Source organism: Hippopotamus amphibius, chromosome 11 (assembly GCF_030028045.1).
Source record: "Hippopotamus amphibius kiboko isolate mHipAmp2 chromosome 11, mHipAmp2.hap2, whole genome shotgun sequence".
Classification (NCBI taxonomy): Eukaryota; Metazoa; Chordata; class Mammalia; order Artiodactyla; family Hippopotamidae; genus Hippopotamus; species Hippopotamus amphibius.
Window position 1 is genome coordinate 60,090,271 of NC_080196.1, and position 27,317 is coordinate 60,117,587.

Below are 27,317 nucleotides of genomic sequence, written 5' to 3' on the forward strand. Positions count from 1 at the left end.
AAGGGGAGGAAGTATTCACACATCACATGGTGAGTTCAAATACAAGTAAAGGTTCAAAGCAACAAATCAGTGCAATAAAAATCTATTGATTTTATGAATATGGACAAAAAATCTATAATAATAATATATTGGCATTATTATAGTCTTGATTTTCAAAAAAGGTAAGGGGAAGTGATTGACTAGAACATTCACAAGTAGCTTAGGAAGGAGAGGTTGGGCTTCCATGAAATAGCACTATCATTTCCGATTTCTCTTTGTCTTAATCATACTGCTTTCCATACAAATCTTAGTTGTTTCTTGGTTTTCAAATTGGAAAGGGGAAAACAGGGCTGAAAAATACCCTACACTTAAAGTAAGTTATAAGAAAACTGGAGGGCAGGAACATTTATGTTTACCTATCTGTATGTATTCCCACAATACATTGAACTATTAGTTTAGTCTGCATACTGCTCACAGGTGTATCTTCAGAGCCTTGGGTGTAACTCTCAACCCCTGGAGGAAGATCCTATCTTTGAAAAAGAGCAATGAAAATGGAGAGATCTGAGTTGTAGGAATGCCCAACGGAGAAGATGTGAGAAGATGCAAGGAAGTGATAGAAGCTAGAAAAAGAAAGAAAAAAGAACCTACATAATTAAGCTGATTTGAAGACAGCAAAGATAGTGTGGTAGTGAGAAGCCTAGACATCTGAGGGTAATAAATACACACATGAGCAAAGCAGGAGAGAGCTTTGAAGCCAAAGAAAATATATTTACATTTAAAAACAAAGATACTAGGGTTTTAGCTTGAGGGGAAGAATGACCTGATTATTGGATAGCAGGGAGAGTTACCTTGTCAGAAGCATTCTGAATTAGGTGAAAAAGAAAAGCTATGGAGAAAATTTGTCACTGAAGTCTTCATATCAGGGACATTGAGTGAGTGATATCTTTACTATCTCTATTTACTGGCAGAAAAGGTATAAAGTTAATACATAATCAGTTCCTATTTTGATCTTCAGATGAGGTAATTATCAAAGTGTCAATCTATACAGATATATCTATGGTAAGAATAAATGACTATAGCTACTAGAAAATCTGTGTTCTCAAATTCTTATGTATCTTTTATCCAGTTTCCCAGTACTGCATCTAATTCAGTTTTAGACTATCTTAGAAATGGAATCATCAATTTATTGGAGAGCCCTGTCAGGATACAAAAAATTTTTCAAACTTTGAAAACTGGGATCTCTTCTGACTTCTCTTATCACTCAGACTCCCTGCCTCAACAAGTTTATTCACTCCTACTTCTTGAATGACCAATTATAAGATAATCCACAAATACACACATTCCGGTGAGGTATCTCTGAACTTCAGATGTGTTTAGCCATCTGCTCACCTGCCATCTCCTCCTGAATATTTCAGATACTTAAATCTCAATATGTTTAAAATTAAATGTGAAGTAATCTTCTTACATGTTTCTTATCTTTGCACAAGGCCCTATCATATATCCAATTTATACAATCTGGAAACTAGGAATCACCCTGACACTAACCATGCATGTTTAATTCCAAGTCTCACTCATTTCACTGTTTAAATATCTTTTTATCCCATCGGTTTCTTTTCACACCCACTTCTACAACTTTTGTCCAGGTTGTCAGCCTTTCATTCTAGAGTTTTGATGTTAGCCACTGTACTGGTCCATCTTTATCTCTTCTCTTCTCTTTTTATCTCTTTTCCATATTCTAGTCAGTGTTATTTTCAAAATACAAATTTGAATCATATCTTTTTTCAGCTTAAAATTATTCAGGTCTCATTGTCATTAAATTCTACTTGGTATTTCTTAACTTGGCCTTCAAGATCTGATATGATCTAATTCCTACCTACCTCTTCAGCTTTATCTTATTGTTTAATTTACCCCACTATTTCTGTTTCAGTCACTCCAATCTCTTCATTTTGTTCCTTTCAGACTTCGTGATCAAACCTCCCTTGCATCTTGGTAGTGTGGAGATTTCTCTGCCTCTAGCTTGAAGTGCTTTACCCTATCATCAGTCATTACTCTCATTGTTCAACAGTCATTTCTTCAGGAGTAGGTCCCTAACCTCCCTGGCTGATTCAAATCCTACCACTCATGGAACCATGTACTTCAACTTCAGAGCAGTATAACTGTCACAGTTTTACATTGGATTGTGTAGTTGATGTTTGTCTCTCTTATTAGAATGTGTTCTATGAGAACAAGGGTTGCAGTTACTTTTTTTCATCATTGTATTCCCAGGATCTTGGATTGTACTTTGTACATATTAAGCATTCAATGAAGACATGTTAGATGGGTAAATGTATCAACCAATGAATCAAAAGGGATATGATAGCCCAGATTAACATAAATATCATATCTTTTTGTTCTCAGCAGAAATATGATAGAGAGCTAACTCCATATGAATGATAATAGTACAGAAAGGTAATTAATTCTTGTTTCTTTTGCAGTAAACTCCAATGGAATGCATTATTCCAATGAGGGATCTTCTTGGCCAAGGTTGGTATGCCAAGGTGCTTGGACAATTTCAGGCTGGTATGAAAACTTAGAGTGAGGAGCAGTAAAAGAATGAAGTGCAGCAGGCTAGAGCCAGTTGGCAGTAATGAGGGAAGGAGTGATTGCCAACAACTGCACTTTTCAGTGAGACAAGAATCTGATCAGAGCGATTAAAACCTCAGGGATCACACATCAACTCAGTGTACTTGCCAGCCAGCAATCAAATCTTCATCCAATGTACCAGAAAAAGCACTGGCAGGAAACCAGAGCCAATTTGTATATTGTTATGAAGTGTCTTAGTTTTTGTCTTTAGCAGTGTGATACTTCATCTGCCTATTGTCCTAGAAAGGCTGTTCAACAGGAGTTCCAAACAAAAGGCTCAGTCATCAGTCCTGAGAGAGATAAGCCAGTCATACAGATCAGGGAATACAGAACACACACACTACAGAATTCTCATATGTCCCAGTTCTGTGTTAGGCACTGAACTATGTTCTGGGGTGCGTGTGTGTGTGTGTGTGTGTGTGTTTGTGTGTGTGTGTGTGTGTGTGTGTGTGTTTGGAGGGGACATTGAAGTCTCTGTCTTCAAAGAACTCATTTTAGTTTAGTGTTCAACAGTCTCAGCTTCCCTCTCTAACCTGAAATTGACTAATAAATTTACAAAAGGCTTACTGTGCCCCATGTATCATTGTAGATATCTCATGTGCTTTACTTCATTTAAGCTTCATAGCAAATCCACGCTATATGTTTCTATTACTATGTCCTTTGAGAAGATTAGGAAACGGAGGCATAGGGAGGTTACAAAACATGTCTGAGATGGGGATTGAACACAGGCCGTGGTACTGTAAAACCTGTGTGTTAATCACTGCAGGGTTTAGCTCCCAACCTCTTTGCCAACTGCAAAATAAGCTGTACTATTTTTTTTAGTTGAACACTTGGGGAATATAATCTTAAAGCAGCAGTGTCTCGATGTATTAATTCAATGACATGACCAGAGAGAAGAAGGAGTCCAAACATTGGAGTCTTATGGGATTTGTCTATGCCAATTTCCAGAAACACTGATAAAACAAATTCAAACATCTTAGTTATCCATACTATTTTGCCAATACTGGAACCTTAGGTAAAATTATTCACATAGTTTTCACTTGGCCTTTTGACTTGGCAAGCATACATGCAGTTTGAGTCTGTCCCTGAAGAAGAAACTAAACTACAGTGTAGTTGATAAGCTATGACCAGACATGCCAGGTTAATCCCTCTTGAGCTTTGGTGATTTGAAAGAAAAAGGCAGCATGAGCCCTATTCTGGTCACCTGAACACATAGTTATGATGGGATTAAACTAGATGCTGGCCACTGTTATTACCTATGATAGTACAGCAATATGGAGAAAGAGGAATAATATTAATGAAATTAACCTAGATCAGAATTCTGGATATCTGCTTTTCATCCAGAGAAATTTGGAACACCTATAAGGTTGTTGTAACCTCTGGGGAATAAGGTTATGGTATTAAAAGTCTAGATCAGTTTATTGCCACCATCCTCTGCATGTAGGGTCTCCACTGAGGAATTAGAAGAGACCAGGAAAATCATACTCACCTAATCACCACCACCATTGCCACCATCATCATATTATCATCATCCTACTTTATTTAACTTATTATCCTTTGCTAAACACATATCCCTTTGGCTCAGTTAAGTAAACTGTAACTCATAATATCTGTAGTGCTTGATTTCATGCCTAACAGAGTCTGTTTACTTCTTTTGGTCCCCTTCATTAATAGTGTTCACTCTCTCACAAGCCTTAAATGCCTAGATACATAATATAGACAATGAGTAATAGTGTGTGATAGTGAACCAACAGAAATGTTACTTGGTGGCTGTAGGTATGAAATTTAAAAGAATAATTGTGTCTCTCCGCACCTCACCCCATTTCAGCTGCCCCATTCCCAAAATGGCACATAGCCCACACTGCATTTTTCTTTGAAAAACAGAAGTAATACCCATGATTTATACTTATATCTGTATAATGAGGATTTCAGTCAGTGTGTATTCCTGCCTGCAATGTTTGCATCTCATACATTATGTTTCAGTATCAGTGCAAAATTTTCCAGACTGTTAAAGGAACATCAGACAACTGTGAGGGCATTGATAGATATTGTGTGGGTGGAGGTGAGGGGTTTCGAGGGTAATGAAAGGGCTTCCAGTGTCCCTGAAATCACAGAGCAGAAAGACCTGCTTGTCTGCCAATGAGAGATTGTGGAGAGGGGGACAGGCAGACAGATAAAGTAGCTCTTACTCGATGCACTTGTACCTAAGCCTCCAAATGGCACCCACAATATCCTTTCCATACAGCAGGCTTCCTTGACATTAGAGGAAATATCACCCATACCAGCCTGCCATATGGGCTTCTCCAGGCAGGGCATCTGCTGTGTGCTGTGGCGGCACATGGTGGAGACGAGAAAGGTTTAACATTTTTCATTAGTGTATTCCGTAGACAGTTGAACTCCATTATAATGTCTGCAGGAAGAATCTGATCCATTCCATTATCACAGTGACAAAGAGAAAGGATGGCTTGTGATTTCAGAAAGGTCACAGTGAACCGGTGTTCAGCTGTAAGCACTCAAGGTATGATGATAATAATGGGAGAAAGGGTTTAAAAGATGAAGTTTACAGTCAGACAAAAATTAACATTTAAAAAGAAACTCTTATCTATGAAATATTCCTATTCCTCTCTATTTCTGTCTCCTAGAAATTGCTGGTTGTTAGTGTATTTATATATAAACATGTTCTTTCTCCTTCAAGAATTCATATCTGCTGTCTGATTATTCCCATACTGAAGTGATAGAAAGAAATGCCTGTTGCTATGGGAGTGACTGTGATGTCACAAATGGAAGACAACTGTTTCATTGTGTTATTAAACAAAAGAAGGAAATGAATTGGGAAGGGGAAAGCTGATGGTTTATCTGCATTTCAGGCTATAGGTGGCTAATTATTATTAGTTCTGTTGGCAATCTTGGAAATAATGTTAATCCTTAGGGAATTCTTGGCATATAAATGTGTTTGAGGTGTGGCATGTAACTGCACTAGAATCCATATTTTATAGTGACATGTCTAAAATAGCAACAAAAATTAACTATTAGAACACAATCTGCAGAACTGATAATAAGAATCAAGGAACTGGCTGCCCCCTCCTGAAAGCCTCTCTCATCTCTCCAGTTAATGAAAACCTCTCTGATAGCTGTTTACCTCCTACCCATTTATTTCTTTACTTGATACAGTTTCTATTATGCCAAAAAAGGAAAAAGAATCCTATAAATTAATTAATCATAAATAACTTTCCTTCATTACCTGGATTGTAGGAAGTAAGTGTTCAGAATTACTGAGACCAATTTTTTTTTCCCCTCTCTTCTCTCTGTCTCCACAGTTCCTGGCTTTTGTTGTTGTTTTTATTTTTCATTTTTTTTAATATTCAGTAAATACTATCTGAATTAAATCTAGTATTAGGTATTCCAGACTCTGCAGCTTTAAGATGGCTCATTTACATAGATGTATATTCCAGCTTCTTCCCAATTAAAATCAACAAACACATGTTAGCACTGTTTGTTGCAATCAAATTAATTCTTATATTGAACATTCAACCCTAAATCTAACTCCAGTACCAGCCCTAATGCTACCAGCCTATCTGACCGAGACCAAGTTTATCCTACTTCACCATGCCCAAGACTGGCATGCTGGACACGAGGACCTGATAGGCATACAGTTATTGTCTTTTTGACCTTTGTCTCATGCAGCTAATAAATTCTGGATCTTATGGTTCTTGCTACCCGCTCCTATAGCCAGATGACCTCCCAAATGATCTAATGCTACTTTTGCTAAAATAGTTGCCCAATCCCAAGATATTTCTTAGTACTTACTTCTCTGGGCCAGTATGCCGGTATTTGATATTGTGGACAATTTCTCCCTTTCCAGTTCTCCCCGCCGCTCCCCAATCCCTTGTATTTTGCATACCAGTCTCTTCTTTTACATTTCCAACAATCCTTCCATGTATTCTCTTAGCATTCTTTTATTCTACTCATACTCAAAATGTATGCATGACTTTAATGCCTTCCTTGGCATTTTTCTCTTCTCAATCTAGACATTTTTACCTAGGAAATGAAATTTATATGTTGAATATCCATGATTGATTCCCACTACTATGTTTTTGCTTAAATCATGTAGATACTCAAATCAATGTCTCAAGCTCAGATCTCTTAACTAAACTGACTTTATGTTAACCATCATTACTTGAATATCCCACAGGCAGTTCCTATGCAGTTTAACTCTAATACAAATTAATTAATTGAGTAATGAATTGACCCTCCCCGTATACAAAACTTCCTTGCCTTAGGAATTTCCTGTTTCAGTCTATGGCCAAATCATGCAAAGATTTCCAACATTCGATTAATTTCGGAATCTGTGGATTGTGTTTCAGAAATATTCCCGAAATCCCTCCCTCCTATCTTGATTCTCATAGCAATACTTTAATTCAGACTCTCATCACCGTCATGCTATTTGGTTTTCTAACTGGAATTCTTGTTTCTAGCCTCTCTTCCTTTCAACTGTCAACAGCTCTTCACACAACTGTGAGTTTCTTCTTTCTCAAACACAAATATAACCATTTTATTCATTCTCCACAAATCACCTGAAACTTGATCAAGTTGAGCAATTTAGCAATATGTGTTAAAAGCCTTAAAATTTCTTCTAGCAATTACACTTTTAGAAACGTTCTATTAGGAAAAATTGGACAAGTTAACAATTATGTACGTAGAAGAATGTAAACCAAATTATCATTAGAAATATCAAAAATTACTCCTAAATGAAGACTGCTAAATTAGGTATACCAGCTCCATATAATGGAATATAGTAGAAATCATTATTATATTTTTTAACAAATCTGTTTTTCTCTTCACAGATAACATTGAAAATATATCTTTAATCTAAAAAGTTAATTATAAAAAATTCAGCTCTGGCCAAGATGGAAGAACAAAGAACATACTTACCCTCTTACCTGAAACAATTAAAAATCAGACAAAGGATGTGAAGTTATGTTTCTTAAGATACTGGATATCAAAGGACAATAATCGATGGGAAACTGGAAGCACATGAAATGACCCCTACAACTGTCCCAGCTCACAGCCTGTATAAATTTTCCAGGCTTGGGTATAAGGTAAGTGAACCAAGTTGGAGCCTTGAAGTCTTCCTAAATTAGATGTTACAAAGCTGGGAGTGTGGAGAAGCCAAGAGAGGTCGGTTGTAGAGGACAGGGTACTAGCGAGAAGAAAACTTCATGGTTCTGCAGAGGATCCTCATCATGTTTTCAGCTGAGTACTGAATACCTCATGCTTATAGGGGAAGTAATGGAGACTGAGGAAAGAGATACATAAAAAGAGTTTAGCAAATAATACTAAGCACTTTCACAGGACTGGAAATAGTTCTTATCACTACCAGCAGTGTAGAAAAATGTCATAATTCATTGGACAATAGTGGTGTAAAAGAAGGGATTTAGCTCAATAGAGGGAAGAAAATAAGATCTAGAAACTTAAAAGTAAGGCTTAAAGGATCAATTAAATAGCTTAAAACCCATGATAAAGAGAAAATCTTAAAAGCAGCCAGAAGAAACGGCACCTTATATACAAAAAAATAAAGAAAACAAAGATAGCAAACTTCTCTTTGGAAGCAACTAGAGCCAAAAAACAGGAGAGCAACATTTCAAGAGTACTGAATGAAAAATGGTTAGCCTAAAATTCTATACCCAGTAAAATGTTTTCAAAAATGGTAGTGAAAGAGAGACTCTTTCAGACACGCAAATTTTAGAGAATTCATCAGCAGCAGACCCGCACTTCAAAAATTATTAAAGACATTCCTTCAGACATAGGGAAAATAATACTAGAAAGAAATCTGGATATACCAAAAATAATAAAGAGTATTAAATAGTAACTATGTGATTAAATATTTTTTTTTAAAAATTGCCTATCTAAAACAAAAATAAAAATGCATTGGGTAATCTATAAGTAGAAATAAAATGTATAACAATAATAATCCAAAGGCTGGAAAAGGAGAAACTGATGTATACTGTTTTAAGTTTCTTAAACTATATATGAAGAGGTATAATATTACTTGAAAAAGATAGACTGTGTCAAGTTAAAGATATACATTATAAACCCTAAAGCAACTACAAAAATTTATAGCTAATGAGCTAATAAAGGATATAACATGGAATGCTAAAATTTCTCAATCCAAAAGAAGGCAGAAAATGAGAAAATAAGAAGCCAAGAACAAATAGACTACAACAAAAGCATATGGAAAGAGGACTGTTTTAAATGAAACTGTATCAGTAATAACATTAAATATAAGTGGTTTAAACATCTAAATTAAATGGCTTGGACTGTAATATTGAATGAAAAATTGTAGATTCAATTCCAGACTACCTAGAAAAAAGAAACTTGAAGTAAAATTGCTAAAAAGTAAAAGAATAGAAGTAGATATATCATGATAAGAATAACTAAAGGGAATCTGGAGAGGCAATATAAATATTTTATATTGTATCTATATTTTATAAATAATTTATAATAATTTGTGTGTATTTTTAATAAAATAAAAGGTTTGCCACATTGACATTATGCTGCTGGTCTAGAGGTCTTAGTACCAAAGGGATGAATGCTTTTATCAGTGCACACAACAAAGATTCTGTTGAACTGAAAGCTAAGACTGCTGCCTGGTCACTTTGGGTTTCTCATGCCTCTGAATCAATAGGCAAAGAACTGAGTTACTGTACTGGCAGGGGTATTTAATCCAAAAAAATGGGGGAAATTGGGTTTCCCCTACAAAATACAGGTAAGAAAGAGTATGTCTGGAATATAGAAGATTCCTTAGAGTGTCTTCTAGTACTATGATATCCTATGACTAAAGGCATTGGAAAACTACAATAACTTAATTAAGGCAGAACTCCTAACAGCTCAGATCCTTCAGGAATGAAGGTTTGGGTAACCCCACACAGCAAGAAAGCAACTATAACCACTTGACCTTTTGTAGAAATAAAAACTATAATGGTTATGAGTATTTCTTTATTTTGCTATAAATATGTGAGTATATGTATTAAGCAAAAAATTTCTTCTGATTTCCTTATCATCTAATATATAGTGTATTAATAATAGTTTACATCATAGTATTTAAGTTACTGAATATTGTAGAGAATAGGGAATGTTGTTGAAGGACTTCTTATCCTTGTCTGAGAAAACAGTTAGTATGTTTTCAATATATGTAGGGTAGTTGTGTCATGTTAGGCAGAAATATGACTTTGCTATTGTCTTTAGCTGGAGTTTAAGTATGGTTTAAGAAGATATGTGTTGGGACTTCCCTGGTATCACAGTGGTGCAGAATCTGCCTGCCAATGCAAGGGAAATGGGTTCAAGTCCTGGTCTGGGAGATCCCACATGCCCTGGAGCAACTAAGCCTGTGCACCACAACTACCGAGCCTGCACTCTAGATCTCTTGAGCCACAACTACTGAGCCCACGTGCTGCAGCTAATGAAGCCCACATGCCTAGAGCCCATGCTCTGCAACAAGAGAAGACACCACAATGAGAAGCCTGCGCACCACAATGAAAAGTAGCCCCTGCTCACGGCAACTAGAGAAAGCCCTTGTACAGCAACAGAGACATAATGCAGCCAATAAATAAATAAATATATATTTAAAAAAAAAAGATATGTGTCACTACCAAGTTGACAAGAAGTGGACTATGATGGTTAGTTTTATGTATCAACTTGGCTAGGTTATAGTCCTCAGTTATTCAATCAAACACTAAACCAGGTGTTGCTGTGAAGTTATCCTTAGGTATGATTAGCATTTATAATCAGTTATCTTTAAAGGAGGTTAACCTAGATAACCTGAGTGGGCCTTATGCACAGACATGAGTTTCTCTGAAGAAGAAGAAATTCCATGTGTGAACTGTAGCTTTAGCTAATGCCCAAGATTTCAAGACTACACTTTCTAATGACCTACCATATGGATTTTGGGCTTACGTATCCAGCCAGGCCTCATATTTTCATAATCCAAATTATTGCAATGAATATATTCTTTTTTTTTTTTTAAGTCGTCATATATACTTTATTTTTTTTGAAGAACTTTTATTGAAATACAGTTAACATACAATAAACTGCATATATTTAAAGTGTACAATTTGGTATCCCAATCTCCCAATTCATTCCCCCCTAACCCTCCCTGCTTTCCCTACTTGGTGTCCATATGTTTGTTCTCTACATCTGTGTCTCTATTTCTGCCTTGCAAACTGGTTGATTTGTACCATTTTTCTATGTTTCACATATATGTGTTAATATGCGATATTTGTTTTTCTCTTTCTGATTCACTTCACTCTGTATGACAGTCTCTAGGTCCATCCATGTCTCTACAAATGTCCCAGTTTCATTGTTTTTTACAGCTGAGTAATATTCCATTGTATATGTGTACCCCATCTTTTTTATCCATTCATCTGTTGTTGGACATTTAGGTTGCTTCCATGTCCTGGCTATTGTAAATAGTTGTAATGAATATCTTAATATATATATCCTACTGGTTCTTATGTCTCTGGTTGACCCTGACTAATACTGATACATACAAAAATTTTACTGTTGGTTTTCTCTGGATGATTGGATTTTCAGTAGTTTCTTCTTTTTTTTTTCTTTTTTGCTCATTTTGAATAAAAATTGCAAAATGAATATGTTTCTTTTAAAAATGAAGAAATGAATATTATCCTCTTTAAGTACTTTTTAAATTCCCTACTTCAATATTCTCTACTCTTTTTTAACTTTGTGTGTGTGCTATTGTTGCTCTTTTCACTGTACTTTGTAACTATTCGTGCCTATTTTCTCTCTCCTACTACTATTTTGTTTGCTGTCATGCAAGGGTGTGTCTAACATGAATAAGGGCGAGTTAGATAATATTTTATTGAATTGAAATTTTACTAAGAGGAATATCATACCAGTTCACATTCTAGTACCTGAGCTCTTGTCTGGAGATGGCCATGCATATCTTGCACCCAGAGAGATCACTCATTTCTTGAGTACTATGTTTGTTTATGGGGTCTTCGTGTGCATGAGGTGATATCTGGTCTATTTTATGCATGATACTTAAAGAGAAAACATGTGCCCATAGCACATAAAGTGCTGGGGAAAAATCTTGAGAAAGAAAGTGAAGGGAGATAGATAAGTCAGGTTCAAATTTTTTCATAACCTGCTATACCTCATTTAGGCATGACCCAAACAAAGTCTGACACTCCATCTCACTTCTGGAGTTGCTTTGCGTCAGTACTTTGATATCAGGATAGTCATTATTTTCTCCAACAGACACAAGCATCTAAGACTAAGGACAACAATTAGATGGGGTGCTTTGAATAAACAGTGTAATTATTATAGTGTGAGATGGGGGAGCTTGACATCATAGAAACACCTTGATGCATAAGGTCATTGCCTACATGTCTCAAAGTGTAGCATGTCTACTCATGACCAACCTTTCAAAAAAATATTGTTTGTATAGTAATTTGCAAGGCTGGTTTGAAACACTTAACATTCACATCCACACATATGTAGGGGTGTGCATATATATACATATATGTCACATGGCATTTTCCAATATAGACTATCGGGTATGAAGGTCCATCCTTGCTTTGGATTTAGTCAATTGATCTTTTTAGCTACATAAAGGTCTTCCTTTTAGTCTAATGATATTCAGAGAAAATTAAGAATGAGGATTAACCTGGGTACAGTGAATTAACACTAGAATCATCTGGGGATTTGGAAAAACTAGCATTATCTGGATATGAGATGTAGGAATGAGCATAAGCCACTCAGACTATAATCTGTATCTCATGGTGCTTTTGTCCTGGTGCTAACTTAGGGTGGTTCTCAGTCTCCCCGACCGCCCCCCCCAAGTCAAGATCCTGAGTTGTGTTCAATACAAAGAAGAATTTGTTTTCTTATAGGTAAACTGGATGCTCCAGAGTTCTAATTAACAACAACAAAAACCACTCAAATATGAATGAGAAGAAAAACCAATATGGACTTTCCCAGTGATATTTTAATAGGAAAAATATCTGGGAAGAAAGGCTTGATGGCATGGGTCTTAGATAGACTATGTGCCAAAATATGGGTATATTACCTTCAAGAAAAACCTGATTATTAAGAGAATAGAATTAGCAATATGTGTCAAGAAGATGTAGATAAGCATGGCTATTCATGAACTGTGAGGTAAGGATACTTGAAGCATATGGACACAGGTAAAGTTAAAAAAGAAACAGATGTGCTCCTGTGAGATTGTGCCATTGGCTGCCCATGCAGATAGAAGAAACAAATGCTGTGTTTTTTCATAACAATCTCAATTAGTGATATAAAGTATGATTATACGACATTAGTTCCTGGTTTTCTCTTCCAACTGCTTATCTTTTATGTGATGATTTTATCTCCTAGAATGTAGAAGGTGAGTTTTAGAACATTCCTATTGACCACACTAGATCCTAACTTTTACACCTGCCCTCTTCCCAACACCAAGGCTGCTACTGACATGAGGCAGGATGAATTCAAGCTCTTTTACAACCCCTAAAGCCCATCCTGAAGGTAGGATCCTGTTTTTTGTTGCCAAATCTCCCCTAATCCTGAGTGCCTGATTTATTTGTTTCCCTTTTATTTATTTATTTTTATTTTATTATTATTTATCATTTTTATTTATTTTTATTTTAATACTATTTATTTATTATTTTATTATTATTTATTTACTATTATTATTTATACATTTATTATATATTATATATTTATTATGTATATTATACATGTATATTTATTATTATTTATTTTATTATTTATTTATTCCCCTTTATATATTCATTTGTTTCTTCATTTATGTGTTTCTCCCACTTTCTCTCCTCAATACACAGCTTTTGTTGTGCCTGCCCCTTTTAGCCCAGTAGTTATTAAATCTATGTGGTGAAGTGTGCTGTAATGAGCTTCTCTGTTTATATCTTAAAATATCATCAGTTTTTTTCCATCCGTGCCTTTTATATTACCCCATGGTACACCCTAGGTAGTACTGGAGGAAGCGTTGGCCCCTTCCTCTTTACTAATTGGGCTAAATCAGAAACCAGATAAATTCTGGATTTACTCCTGAGAAGCAAGAGGAATCAGCTTTTGAAATGGATCTGCTTTTATCCTTTACATAGGTTAGGAGGTGACCAACCAGGATGGTGAAATAGTTCAGCATCAAATCAAATAGGAGTAATATTAATATAAAGAATTATGTTTAGTGCTTTTTTTTTAAAGGAAATTCCATATCTCCCCCTCCCCCAAAGTTTTTGACTTCAAGAATGAAAATAAAAGAAGCATATTTGTCTCAATCCAGATACAGACACCAAAAAGACAACCTGGGACTATACAGTGAAGTAGCTTGCAGGATAATACTGTGAAAATGTAATCACACATAAATCATGCACAAAGTAGAAACCACAAATTCTGTATTTGGCAAGACTTCGATTCCTTTGCATAATTCTTTCATTTTCATCTTGCTGCTTCCATTCTCTTCTCATAGAAATAGCCACATAAAACAAAGACATAAACTGTGTGCAATTAAAATGGGAAAATAGCTGAAAGGGATGTATTGATAATTATGTTAAAATCTATACCGTAAGGATTCTTGCATTGTTAGGCATCTAATTTGTCATCTGTTGACATCAGCATCTCAGTTCTCCCCAACATCTGAAGCTTTGTTTTAGGCAACTTCTTTCAGAGTGAGCAAACTTATATACCACTGAGTTGATAAAAATATAACTGTATCTTATAGAAAGAGACCATTGAGTAACCTCTGGTAGTTTTATGCACTTCCATGAAGTCTGAACAATCTGTGAGGGGCAGAGCTAGGGGAGACAGTTTCCCTGCAGTAAAGCAAGGGTTAAAATGGTGCTCTCAGTGGCAATGGTTGACAGGAAGGAGAAGGAAAAACACTGAGTCATTTCCCACGTGCAGAGTCCTGTTTTACCTTCATAACCTTGAGGGAAGTGAGTTTATTTGGGGAGGTAGAGTGCACTATCTTAACATATAGGGAAGGCACGTGGTTATTTATAACAGGCTTAGGGACACTTATAGCCTCCCATATCTTTTCTCTTAATCACCATCACCTAGCCCATGAAGCTCAGATATACATGATCTCTTCTTTCTGTCACAGTCTATTAAAAAAATTAAAGCTCTAAATCTCATTGCCATTGGGGTTTAAATGTTTCATTATAACCTAAGATAAAAGCTTGCTCTGATGTTAAAAATATTTAGGTGAGAAGCACTATGGTATAGTGCTAATAAGCAGAACCTTGTAGTTCTTCCTGCATGCAAGTCAGAGATAGTCCAGGTTAAACGATCTTTTTTGTATCTCAATTTCCCCATTTGTAAAATTGTGATAGTAATAGTACTAACCTATATGATTGCTTTCAGAATTAAATTAGATAATATATAAAAATAATTTAGTAAGGTGTCTGACACTAACTGCCATTTATTGAAATTTTATTGGTAAGAATAAAGAAAAGAAAAAAATTGAAAAAAAGAAAATAAGGAAAGGATGGTAAGATCTAAGTCAAGGAGCATGATAATTTAGGAAACAATTGTTTAGCTCTTACTATACACCAGAAGATGTTGTGTTCCGTGCTTTTAAGCCTCATTGTTGTTCTTTGAAGTGGAAAATTATATCTCCATTTAAAAGGTATAAAAACTGGGGACTAGCTTATCAAAAATCATACTACTAGTAAATGACAGAATTTGAATGAGACAATGGAAGTTGAATTCTTAATCTTTATATTATTTTATTTTTTAAAAAATAAATTTTAAATTATTTCTTAAATATTAGTAAATCAAATCAAAATAAAGCAAATCAAAATCAACAGTCATTTCTTTCTATTGCTTATGCTGTGCTTTCCCTCCCCTCCCTCTAGTGGGATGTAGTGGGAAAACGTTTGGATAAGCAGTTGGGATACTTATGTTTTTGTCACTAATGCCTCGCATCGAGGGATCTGTGTGTAACATGTGAAAGTGTTTGGAAAACATATAAAACACCATATAGAAGAAAGACGGCAAAATAGATTTCACAGGGACTGCTGGGGAATTTGCTATACTGATGGCATCCAATCCCAGTTACACTGCATAAGCCTGCTGCCTGAATCTTACATTTCAAAAACTTGAGAAAACACAACTAAGACTTACATTCTATTTCAACCTTTTCAAATATCATAGTCAATAAAAGAATACCCTCTTTCCTCTCCCCATTAACTAGTTTTTGACCTCACAGTGTTCCCTAGTCGGTCAGACTTTCATCTTCGCACCCAGCTCTATTGTCACATTTTCTCCAGGATTTGCAACACCCAGAAGAGTATGAGTGCCAAAAGAGACAAAAAATCTAATCCAAGGAGCCCTGTGTATAATTGTTGGTAAGTTTGTTACAGTGGCAATGGAGAGAAATAGAGCATTCATAATTTGGTTAAGGAGAAACAAACATCAAAGCCGACTGCTGTGGTGCAAAGTGGTGTCAAAGTGACACAGTTTGCTCTGCTCTGGAATGACTTGTGCACCAATAACAAGACCTTATTTTGAAACGGCCTGAAGCATGGCCAGGGCAGAAAGCACCAATCTGATCAAGATTTGGCCCCATAGGGAGAAATTAGGGTGGTGAATTAGGAAGTAGGCATGGTTTTCTAGAAGCCATCGCCTGTCCTTTGTTTTCCTTCCAGTGCTATTTCCCACCCTTCTCAAACCAGTGTCTCACATTGACTTCACAATCCAAAGTTCTCCACCAGTCAGTTTTAAAACCTTACAGTAGCATCTACATCTTGCCTTTGTTGTTTAACCGCATTGTGTCATATACTGTCCTTAAAGGTGGCAGGGTCCCTTTAATCAATGTAGGGGAGGTGGACCCCTTCTCTTCTGTATTAGCTTTTATTTATTAAGCACTGGTATATATGTATCAGTATAGTGTTAGGATTTATTAATCATGTTTTACAAACAAGAAAACTGAGGTTCAAATAAGTAAAGTGACCTGCCTGAAATAACATGACTAATAAAAATCAGGTTTCAAAACAATTTCTAACTGAATCTGAAATGCAAGCTTTCTCTTAACCCCATGTTTTCTTGGTGTAAATGTGCTCGTAGGAAAGAGACAATAGTGTTTTCTTTCTCCAAACGTTTTATGAAGAGTGAAAAATTAATCCTATTCTGTCGGTGGATGTAGCTCAGTTTCTGGAATTCAGCATCGACACAAACAAAAACCAAACAAACAAAAACAAAACGAAAGAAGGAAGAAACCAACAAGCACAGAAGAACCTATTTTACAACTTTCACATCTTTTAAATAATTTGACCTTGTATATATATGAGGTTACCTTTTTTTCTGGTTGTTTCTAAAGTAATGGCTCTCCGCTGAATCACAATATTTATTTCCAATGACACAAGCTCAGTGATTACCTATTCTATCCCACATAAAAGCATGGGCTAATATGGTAAAAGACTCCTACAAGTACTCTGCTCTTTCTTACTGATGCTCCTTCCTTTTCTCTTGGCATATTTCATTTTTTTCTCCTCTGAATTTCCTGAAATGCTGTTTCAGATCCCTCCTATGACTTTGAAAATTATGCATCTATTTGAAACCTACAATTGTTTAGCTAATTCTTCCTTTAAATCAGGAACAGGTTTGAGACAAAGATGGTTCTCTCAAAAGAGACTGCCTGCTTCTCCTCTTCCCTTTTCTCCAGAAGATGTGTGCAGTGAGGATGCATGCACTAGTTTGAGAAGGCATCACTATTGGCAGGGGACCACACAGGGTTTAGATACAGAGTGTAGCAGATTTAAGCGCCTCCCTTTACTATACTAACGTTACAAACAAAGAATGGAATTATCTCATGAGCCATCAAAACTGAACTTCTAAGGGAAGTAACTTTTAGAAAGAAGCACAGAACTTTTGAGGTTTTGCAGCATTTTTATTGGAAAAAATTCCATTTTAATATTAAAATAATTTTTCCACAAATGGAAGATTTTCTAAAGGATGTTTATGCTAGGAGATTTATTGTGCTAGCAAAATAGTTTTTCTTTCATAGCTTATCTCAGTAGAACAAGGCAAATCCTGCCTAGCAAAATGCCTCCACATGTCAAGTGACAAAGTCTGAGGAGCTTTCAGGAAACTGAAAGAAATCTGATCACTGCTGAGGGCATTTTAATACATTAAATTCAAAAGTTATTTAAGCTTTGCTTTCTTACTGATTCTCTATTAGAATGAGAGCTCAAAGAGTGTTCTGATGGTCATTTTTTTTTCTCAACCCATATTAGCACTCAAAGAATCTTTGCTAATAAAGCAGTATCTCAATAAATATTTATAAACCCTTCTTCTGTACAAAGCTCTGAGCAGGATATTAGAGGGAATACATAAACATAAACATATTTGCCTTCTAGAATTGTGTGGATCAACAAGGTATAAGTAATACTGCCTTAAAGCTAAAGCAATATACAGAGTGTCCAGAAATTGGTTGTGGGAGTGCAGCCCAGGATGGGTACACATTGCCTGTCTCCCAAACTGGAACCTACAGCAAAGAAACGTGGTGAGCTTGAGACAAGGAACATTTTCAGTGGCCTCATTTGGATTACATACATAGGACAGTGTTTGCAGGGATGTGTTTTAAAAAATCATTGTGCTTTAGTTCAAATCCTTTGCCTATCTTCTAAGTGAATTGTTTATTTCATTATTAAGTTTTGAGAATTACTTACATATTCTGGATACAATTCCTTTAATAGATGACTTGCAAAGGATGACTTTTCACCAGGCTGTGGCTTCTTTTTTTATTGTCTTAACAGTTTGACCAAAGATTAGGCATTCAGAATTTCGATAAAGTCCAATTTGTCATTTTCTTTCATTTATGGTTAGTGCTTTTGGCATCCTGTATAAAAAAGTCTGTCCCTAACTTAAGTTTACAAAAATTGTCTCCTGCATTTTCTTGTAGGACTTTTATAATTTTGATTGTCCATTTTGTTCTATGACAGAAGTGGAAGGGTAGCTTGAAAAGCATTTTTTCTCTCAGAGCCCAAGAAAACGATAAAAAGAGTGTTTAGAGGAAACTGAGGTTGTAGCAGGGCTGCTATATATTTATACAGCACGGATTGGGTGAATGTCTACTGGCGATATGTTTACTCATATGGGAGATATAAGAGTAAACAAGATAATGAGATCTTTACACATACTCTGCTCAAAAGTGAATTAAAGCTAATAATGCAAATATGAAAAGAGAAACATCTGGACTCCATAAGCACACAAAAGATGTAAATATTCCAGAAATGAAGCTGATTGGGAGAATCAGGAAGCTTTTTTTCTGGGAAAAGGGCCTTTAATTTGAAACCTGAAGTAGACAAAGCAGAGGAGTTGAAAAAGCAAAAAGTGTTCCAGGCAAAGGGAACCATAGACATAAACACCTAGAGAACAAAAGAGCATGGTTCACTGGAGGACTAGGAAGTCCTTTAGTATGTCTCCAGGTAGTATGAAGGGAGTGTGACAAATAATGGGGTTGGAGACATGAAAATGTGACATTATACCAAGCCAGCCAGGTCATGTAAGAGCTTCTGTGAAGTTTTCAGGGGTTTTTGTTTTGTTTTGTTTTTGTTTTCCCTTAGACTTTGGGAAACCACTGACAGTTTCTAGAAAGATTTTGGAGAGATTTTTCTGATTACAGTAAAGAGAATAAGACTGGAGATTGGTAGTTGGAAGATAAGGCTTTGGAGGAATCCAGGCATTGGCGATCATACTGAAGATGAACTGGTACTGAACTGGATGGTGGTCGTTGGGATCACACAAAGTGAAAAGACTCTTAGCAGATAGAACTGACAGTACTTGGTAACAGCTTAGATTTCTGGTTTAAATTTGGTGGATAAAAATCTGTGATTAAGGAAACAGAAGTAACAGGTGCAAGGCCAAGGAACAGAGGTATGGGAAGGTCAGGGAGGATGACAATTTCTATTTGACACCCAATCTGCAATTAGCACACCAACTTACCTAATTTTTTATTCATTAGGCATTGACAAGAGGTCAAGATCCAAACATGAGTGAACCAGAAGATCTGATATTTACTGAACCGCATGTCACAGAGAGTAGTACAAAGAATAGCTTTTATAAAAATGTAAAATGCTGAGTTTAAACTGATGAGTAAAATAATTTAAAACTTATCAGTAGCAATGCATTCCCTGCTTCCTCCTTAACCAAAACAAAGAAAAAAAGCAAATAAAAATGGTAAAAAATGCCATTTTCCCATTTGTATCAATTGTCCTTAGAAGGGAGAATAAGCAGATAGATTTGCTCTGTTTTTCTGCATGTTTTTCTTCCTGTTTGTCTTTAAAATCATGGGATTCCTTTCAAATTTTCATCTTTATGAATCACTAGCCATACCTCCCAACATTGAATAAAATTTATATTCATTTTTTTTCCATCATCCCTCAAGTTATCTCTCTATAACTTGGTTGTATCTGTTCCGGAATGGACATCAAAGAATGCCATTCCTGAGTGTTACCAAGGGGAAAAGAGGATGGGTGAGACCAAGGTCCTTGGGGCTGTCTCAGAAGTCATCATGAGGAAATTGGTGCCTCCAGAACTCTTTGCTATATAGTCTCTTTTTCTCTCATATTTGAGGTTTAATTAGGAGTCTTGGGAAGTAGCTGGTAGGTGGACACATGGTCTCTCTGTTGGAGAAAAGTGGGGCATAGACATGAGAAAGGAGGAGATGCTCTGTGGGCTCCACACAGATCAGGGGCCATCATTCTGCCCTCTTCAGAATCTCTATCCCAGGTCCTTTCTTGCCAAAACCAACAGGTGCCTGAAGTAGAGAAAGAGGTCAGAAGCCAAGGCTTGATTATCTCTGTGCCCCTTGCCCTTAAACATGCTCAGTTTTAATTCAGTGATGTGCAGTCCCACTTTCTGCCCCTCAAGCTAAATGGACCCCAAGATTTGTGTCTGAGAACCCGCGGAGGGGGATCTCTATTTATTAGTGTCAGTCTCTGCTATTTACACCAATCAGATGGTTAAACGTTAACTTTTGTATTTGACCATTTACATCCCCTCCAAAACCATATTGCTTGACTTTACTTTTTAACATATTGCCCAGAAGAGGAACTGTCTATCTTTACCACCTGCCACTCAAACACAGGGGGGAAGGCATATGTAAACATATAAATAATGTGTGATTGCAGGAATATGGCATCCCTCAGCCAGAGAAAGGACCCCCCCACAGATGACTGGTGATGCCAGTCTTACACTTGGCCTTCAGAATGCTGCCGTCAAAGGGAAACTGGAGAATGGTCTTGATGAGGAAAGAACCAACTCCAGTCAGGATTATCTTCTGAAAAACTAAGGACTGTCCCCAAAACTATTTGTTCCTTCTCACAGGGAAGTCTGCCATCAGCCAGCAAAAGGAGCAGAGTAGAGAAGTCAATTGCTTCTGGCCTCTGGGTAGCAGGGCAAATTGTAGTCTTGCCTTTTTAGCATCACAGAGAGCTAGGAGTAGATGAGGTGGCTGAGATGATGTGTATCATCCCAGAACAGACCATCCAAGTAATTGCAACATCCGTGTTCTTTATCTTCTGCTCAGACCTTACCCTGGACCCATGCTGTTGTTTCTTTGGTAAGAATGAGGTCAGCTTTGATAGTGAGTGAGCTTCCCCTATTGTAACACAGGATGGGAAGTTCAATCACCCGAGCATTCAAAGAGCTGGCCACAAAGTCTATGTGTAAGTTTTTGTATGAGTGTGGTATGTGAGATGTTTGATTCAGACCTTATGGATAATGATAGAATCTTTAGAAAAGCAGCCCATTGCATGATCTGGATTGATTCACATCATGACCAAGAGACTGAATTGTCCTCAAACTGTCTCACAGCTCAGATGTATTATGCTTGCCCCAAACCTAGGCAGAGCTCACAGGGGCATTTCCCACATGTTATACATGGGAGGATAAGAAAGAAAACAAATAACATTAATCACACTAATACAGGTGGAGGAAAAAAAATTGAAGCCAAATACACAAAAAGCAAATGAAAATCTGTCTAACTCAACAACTCTGCTTTCTGTATTTGTGTGATTAATTTACTCCATGTACATTGTACAGTTAGCTTTACCACAGTAGCTGGATTCATGTTTAAAATAATGGCAGTATTTAAGGACAAAAAATACACACTGATTATCACATTCCCCTTCATAAAGGTTACTTACTGAGTGGAGTAGCACGTGGACCTATAGACCCATTTTATATAGCAAACCTTAATTATTCTACTCCCTCAAAGATACTGCTAGTATTTAAAGCATATTATTCTAGAATAAAGGTTTCACTTTGCCTAAGCATTAAGACTTAAAAAAAACATTTAACTTTGACATTTCATTTATAGGCATTTTAATTATCTGGATGGTTTCCTCTAAATGCTAGATGTAGGCAGAGAAAATTTGTACTTATATAGAAGAAAGTGCTTCCAGGACTCCCTAATTTTCATGTGTTATGAATTTTAATGCCTTATGCAGGTCAGGTTTTCATAGCCATGTAGAGGGAATACATTGACCTTAAACTATTGTACAGTTGTAGGAGTATTTTTAGTCTCTGTTTGTTATGGGCAGATAGGAAATATATTTTGTTTATGTTTTCTTTTTCAAAAGTTCTTACAGCAGAAGTAAGAGAGCCCCAGGCATCTAAGAAAGATCTCGCATTTTCTCTATTTCCTTTTTACTTTCATTTTTTTTTTAAGACAATGAGGTAGCAATAAAACAGACTGTATCTGCATGGCTTAAAATCAGTGGGGCATTGCCACACGGGCAAAGGTGGTGAAGCTGGCAGCAGCCTCTCCCTGCAGATAGAACCAGTCACCCACTGCAGTGCAAGGCTGGTAAAACTGGCTGTCAGAGACCTCCCTCTTCCACTTTCTGTTCCCTACCCCTGACAAGACACTTTCACTCAGGTGTCCAGAGTCTCAATTGCTTCTCAGTGCTCTGGAATTTTACCAGGCCCTTTCTCACTGTACCAATCCTAGCTATGTATTTCTTGTACCTTCTTCTATCATTATCAAAATTTACCCAACCTCTCTACTATCTCTATCCGGGGTCTTGACTGGTAATATGATCAACAGATTTTGAATAAGTTATTAGTAGCAGATACTATCTGAAATATTGTGTGTGTTATTGCAGATAAATACAGTGAATGTGAGGACAGAAGAAAAAGAATATGCCAAAGCATCTTAATTTGTCATCGTTTCCAGACTATATATGCCTTTTAAGTTTTAACTACCCTCCAGGTAGCACCATAGTTTGGCTATAATAAATAAATCACCAATTTTGCAGCTCATAGCAAGTAGATGTGGGGTAACATTTGTGAAGATAAACAAATATTCTTAAAATAAAGGTGTGGCTACAGCATGTTGACAATAAGGTAATTTGGTTACTTAGATGATGGAAACCACATTTGTGATTTTGCATAACTTAAATAATGGGGAGCTCTTCTTTCTTTTTTTTTGGTATTGATAACCAATATGTTTTCTTTTCTGAACTTTCAGAGCACACATTTGCTATACCATCAATTTAATTCCTGATGAACAACTGAGATGTACTGCTCTCCAATAGTTTGTGCATGTAAGTATTCTTTTCCACATGATCTTTGAAGTAGCATTTTTGAATTCCTCACAAAAGTCAAGCACAAGGCTAAGCAGGTGACAAACCATTAATATGGACTCATTATAAGTACTCTTGGAATTCCCTTGTGTTTTAAAGTCCTCAGTGTGTTGGGTAGACCACTGCCAACAAGCCTAACAAAGTCCTATAATTGCACAATTGCATCATCCTAGGGAATCCATTTAAGTGAACTCTTTTGCATCTTAAAATAAAACTGTGCCAGTTTCTTTCATGATGTAGTTAAGCCATAACCCACACACTTCACTAAAATGGAATATTTTCAAGGTCAGAAAAGTCTAGGAAGGCTCCATCCCCCACCTCCTGAACTCCCTCCCTGGACCTGGAATGGCCATCTGTTGCTCTGGCAGATTTACAGTTCATTCACACTGTGAGTGATAGGAAGAGGAAGTGAGCAGAGCTAATCAGAGCTAAGTAGTTAACGAGCAGAGGGCTAACGAGCTGGTGAGTTAACGAGCTAAGCACAGAGCTAATGAGCTGCTGTTTCCCACTACATGCTAGCAAATATATCTTTCAGGTGATTGTTTACCTTTAGCAGTCTTAGCAGATGTCCACAATGATAGAGCTAAGTCTTTGACCACTCCCCAAACATCTCAATGTAAAGAGAATTCAGCCATAGCTTCAGTCTTAAGTATATGTGCTACCGTTGTGACCTTGAAATGAAGACACCTTATTTTTTAACTTAGGCTAGTGGCCACTCTGACAGGTTATTTTTCGTAAATATTCATTTACATAAAATAAAGATTACCTACTGGGCACCTATTCCCTACTAATTAATAGATATAGTACTAATGATGTGGGAAAATAGCAAAATTTTAAAAACTAGTGTCTATCCCTCAAGATTTGCCCATCTAATTGGGAGAAGACCAGTCAGACAGTTAAAGGAATAGAGAAAATAAGTATTATGTGTCAGTAACAATTGTCACTAGGAATTCAGAGAATGGGGATACCATTGTGTAGTGGAGCACAGAATAGGTCTGCGTGGTCAGGGGAGGTTGTGCTTTATCCATCTCAAGTCTCAGCCTTGAGGCTGAGGTCATGAATTAAGTGATATATTCTAGAGAAAATATTTTAAAAGAAAGAGTAAAAATATGGCCTGAGTCAAAATTGGCTAATTATGCCACACACCCAAAATCCAAGTTTGCATTAATTAGATGTGAAGTACTCCTTGCTTTCTGCTGCTGAGTCCAGCTGGCAGAGTTACTGGAAGATCTGGGGCTCACTGGAGGTCATGGGACAGCAGACCAACTTAGGTGGAGTCTTGCAGCGAGTCATCCTACCATGAGTTTGAAAGACATTACATTTCACTAGAAAAACACTTGATCTAGGCCATTAGGCTACAGGTAGCTTTACTCTATAAATCTCTCCTCCACTCCTGAGATCCATGGGCAATCCCAAAGATAAAATAACGAGTCATTTACCAATGGAAATTGGCAATGCAGAAAAAAAATCACAACATGCTATTCATCTATGTAATTAATGAATAATAAACCATTACTTTTATTTTATTGTTTTAGGTTTTATTTTTTTTTTATTTTTCCCAGCTCTTTACTGGAGTATAATTGCTTTAAACTGTTATACTAGTTTCTGCTGTAAAACAAAGTGAAACAGCTATATATATATACAAATATCCCCATATCCCCTCCCTCTTCACCCTCCCTCCCACCCTCCCTATCCCACCCCTCTAGGTCATCACCAGTCATCAAGTGGATCTCCTTGTGTTATGCAGCAGCTTCCAACTAGCTATCTATTTTACATTTGTAGTGTATACATGTCAGTGCTACTCTTTTGCTTTGTCCCAGCTCCTCCTTCCTGCCCCCCTGCCCCGTGTCCTCAAAAGTCTCTTCTCTACATCTGTGTCTTTGCTCTTCCCCTGTCAATGAGTTCATCAGTAACATTGTTTTAGATTCCATATATATATATATATATATACACACACATTAGCATATGGTATTTGTTTTTCTCTTTCTGACTTACTTCACTCTGTATGACAGACTCTAGCTCCATCCACCTCACTACAAATAACTCAATTTCGTTCCTTTTTAAGGCTGCATAATATTCCATTGTATATATGTGCCACATCTTCTTTATCCATTCATCTGTTGATGGACTTTTAGATTGCTTCCATGCCCTGGCTACTGCAAATAGTGTTGCAGTGAACACTGGGGTGCATGTGTCTTTTAGAATTATGGTTTTCTCAGGGTGTATGTCCAGTAGTGGGATTGCTGGGTCATATGGTAGTTCTATTGTTAGTTTTTTAAGGAAACTCCATACTGTTTTCCACAGTGGCTGTATCAATTTACATTCCCACCAACAGTGCAAGAGGGTTCCCTTTTCTCCACAGCCTCTCCAGCATTTATTGTTCCTAGATTTTTTGATGATGGCCATTCTGACTGGTGTGAGGTGATATCTCATTGTGATTTTGATTTGCATTTCTCTAATGATTACTGATGTTGAGCATCTTTTCATGTGTTAGTTGGCCATCTGTATGTCTTCTTTGGAGAAATGTCTATTTAGGTCTTATGCCCATTTTTGGATGGGGTTGTTTGTTCTTTTGATATTGAGCTACATGAGCTGCTTGTATATTTTGCAGATTAATACTATGTCAATTGCTTCATTTGCAAATATTTTCTCCTATTTTGAGGGTTGTCTTTTCATCTTATTTATGGTTTCCTTTGCTGTACAAAAAAATTTAAGTTTCATTAGGTCCCATTTGTGTGTCATAAAAATAGAAAATTACAGACCAATATCACTGGTGAATATAGATGCAAAATTCCTCAACAAAATACTAGCTAACAGACTGCAACAGCACATTAAAAAGATCATACACCATGATCAAGTGGGGTTTATCCCTGAGGTGCAAGGATTCTTCAGTATATGCAAATCAATCAATGTGATATATCATATCAACAAATTGAAGGATAAAAACCATATGATCATCTCAATAGATGCAGAAAAAGCTTTTGACAAAATTCAACATCCATTTATGATAAAAACTCTCCAGAAAGTGGGCATAGAGGTAACCTACCTCAACATAATAGAGGCCATATATGACAAACCCACAGCCAACATCATCCTCAATGGTGAAAAACTGAAAGCATTTCTTCTAAGATCAGGAACAAGACAAAGGTGCCCACTCTCACCACTATTATTTGACATAGTTTTGGAAGTTTTAACCACAGCGATCAGAGAAGAAAAAGAAATAAAAGGAATCCAAATTGGAAAAGAAGAAGTAAAACTCACTGTTTGCAGATGATGTGATACTATATATAGAAAACCCTAAAGATGCCACCAGAAAACTACTAGAGTTAATCAAAGAATTTGGTAAAGTAGCAGGATACAAAATTAATGTGCAGAAATTGCTTGCATTCCTCTATATTAACAATGAAAAATCAGAAAGAGAAATTAAGGAAAATTCCCATTTACCATTGCAAGGAAAAGAATAAAATACCTAGGACTAAACTACCTAAGGAGGTAAAAGACCTGTATGCAGAACATTATAAGACACTGGTGAAAGAAATCAAAGATGACACAAAGAGAAGGAGAGATATACCATGTTCTTGGATTGGAAGAATCAACACTGTGAAAATGACTATACTACCCAAAACAATTGATAGATTTAATGCAATCCCGATCAAATTACCAATGGCAGTTTTCACAGAACTAGAACAAAAAAATTATACAATTTATATGGAAACATAAAAGACCCCGAATAACCAAAGCATTCTTTTCTTTTATAAATTTATTTGTTAATTAATTTATTAATTTATTAATTTATTTTATTGGCCAGGTTGGGTCTTTTTTGCTGTGTGTGGGCTTTCTTTAGTTGCAGTGAGTGGGGGCTACTCTTCGTGATGGTGCGTGGGCTCCTCATTGCTGTGGCTTCTTTTGTTGTGGAGCACAGGCTCCAGGTGTGTGGGCTTCAGTAGTTGCAGCACATGGGCTCAATAGTTGTGGCTCATGGGCTCTAAAGTGCAGTCTCAATAGTTGTGGTACACAGGCTTAGTTGCTCTGTGGCATGTGGGATCTTCCTGGAGCAGGGCTCGAACACATGTCCCTTGCATTGGCAGGCAG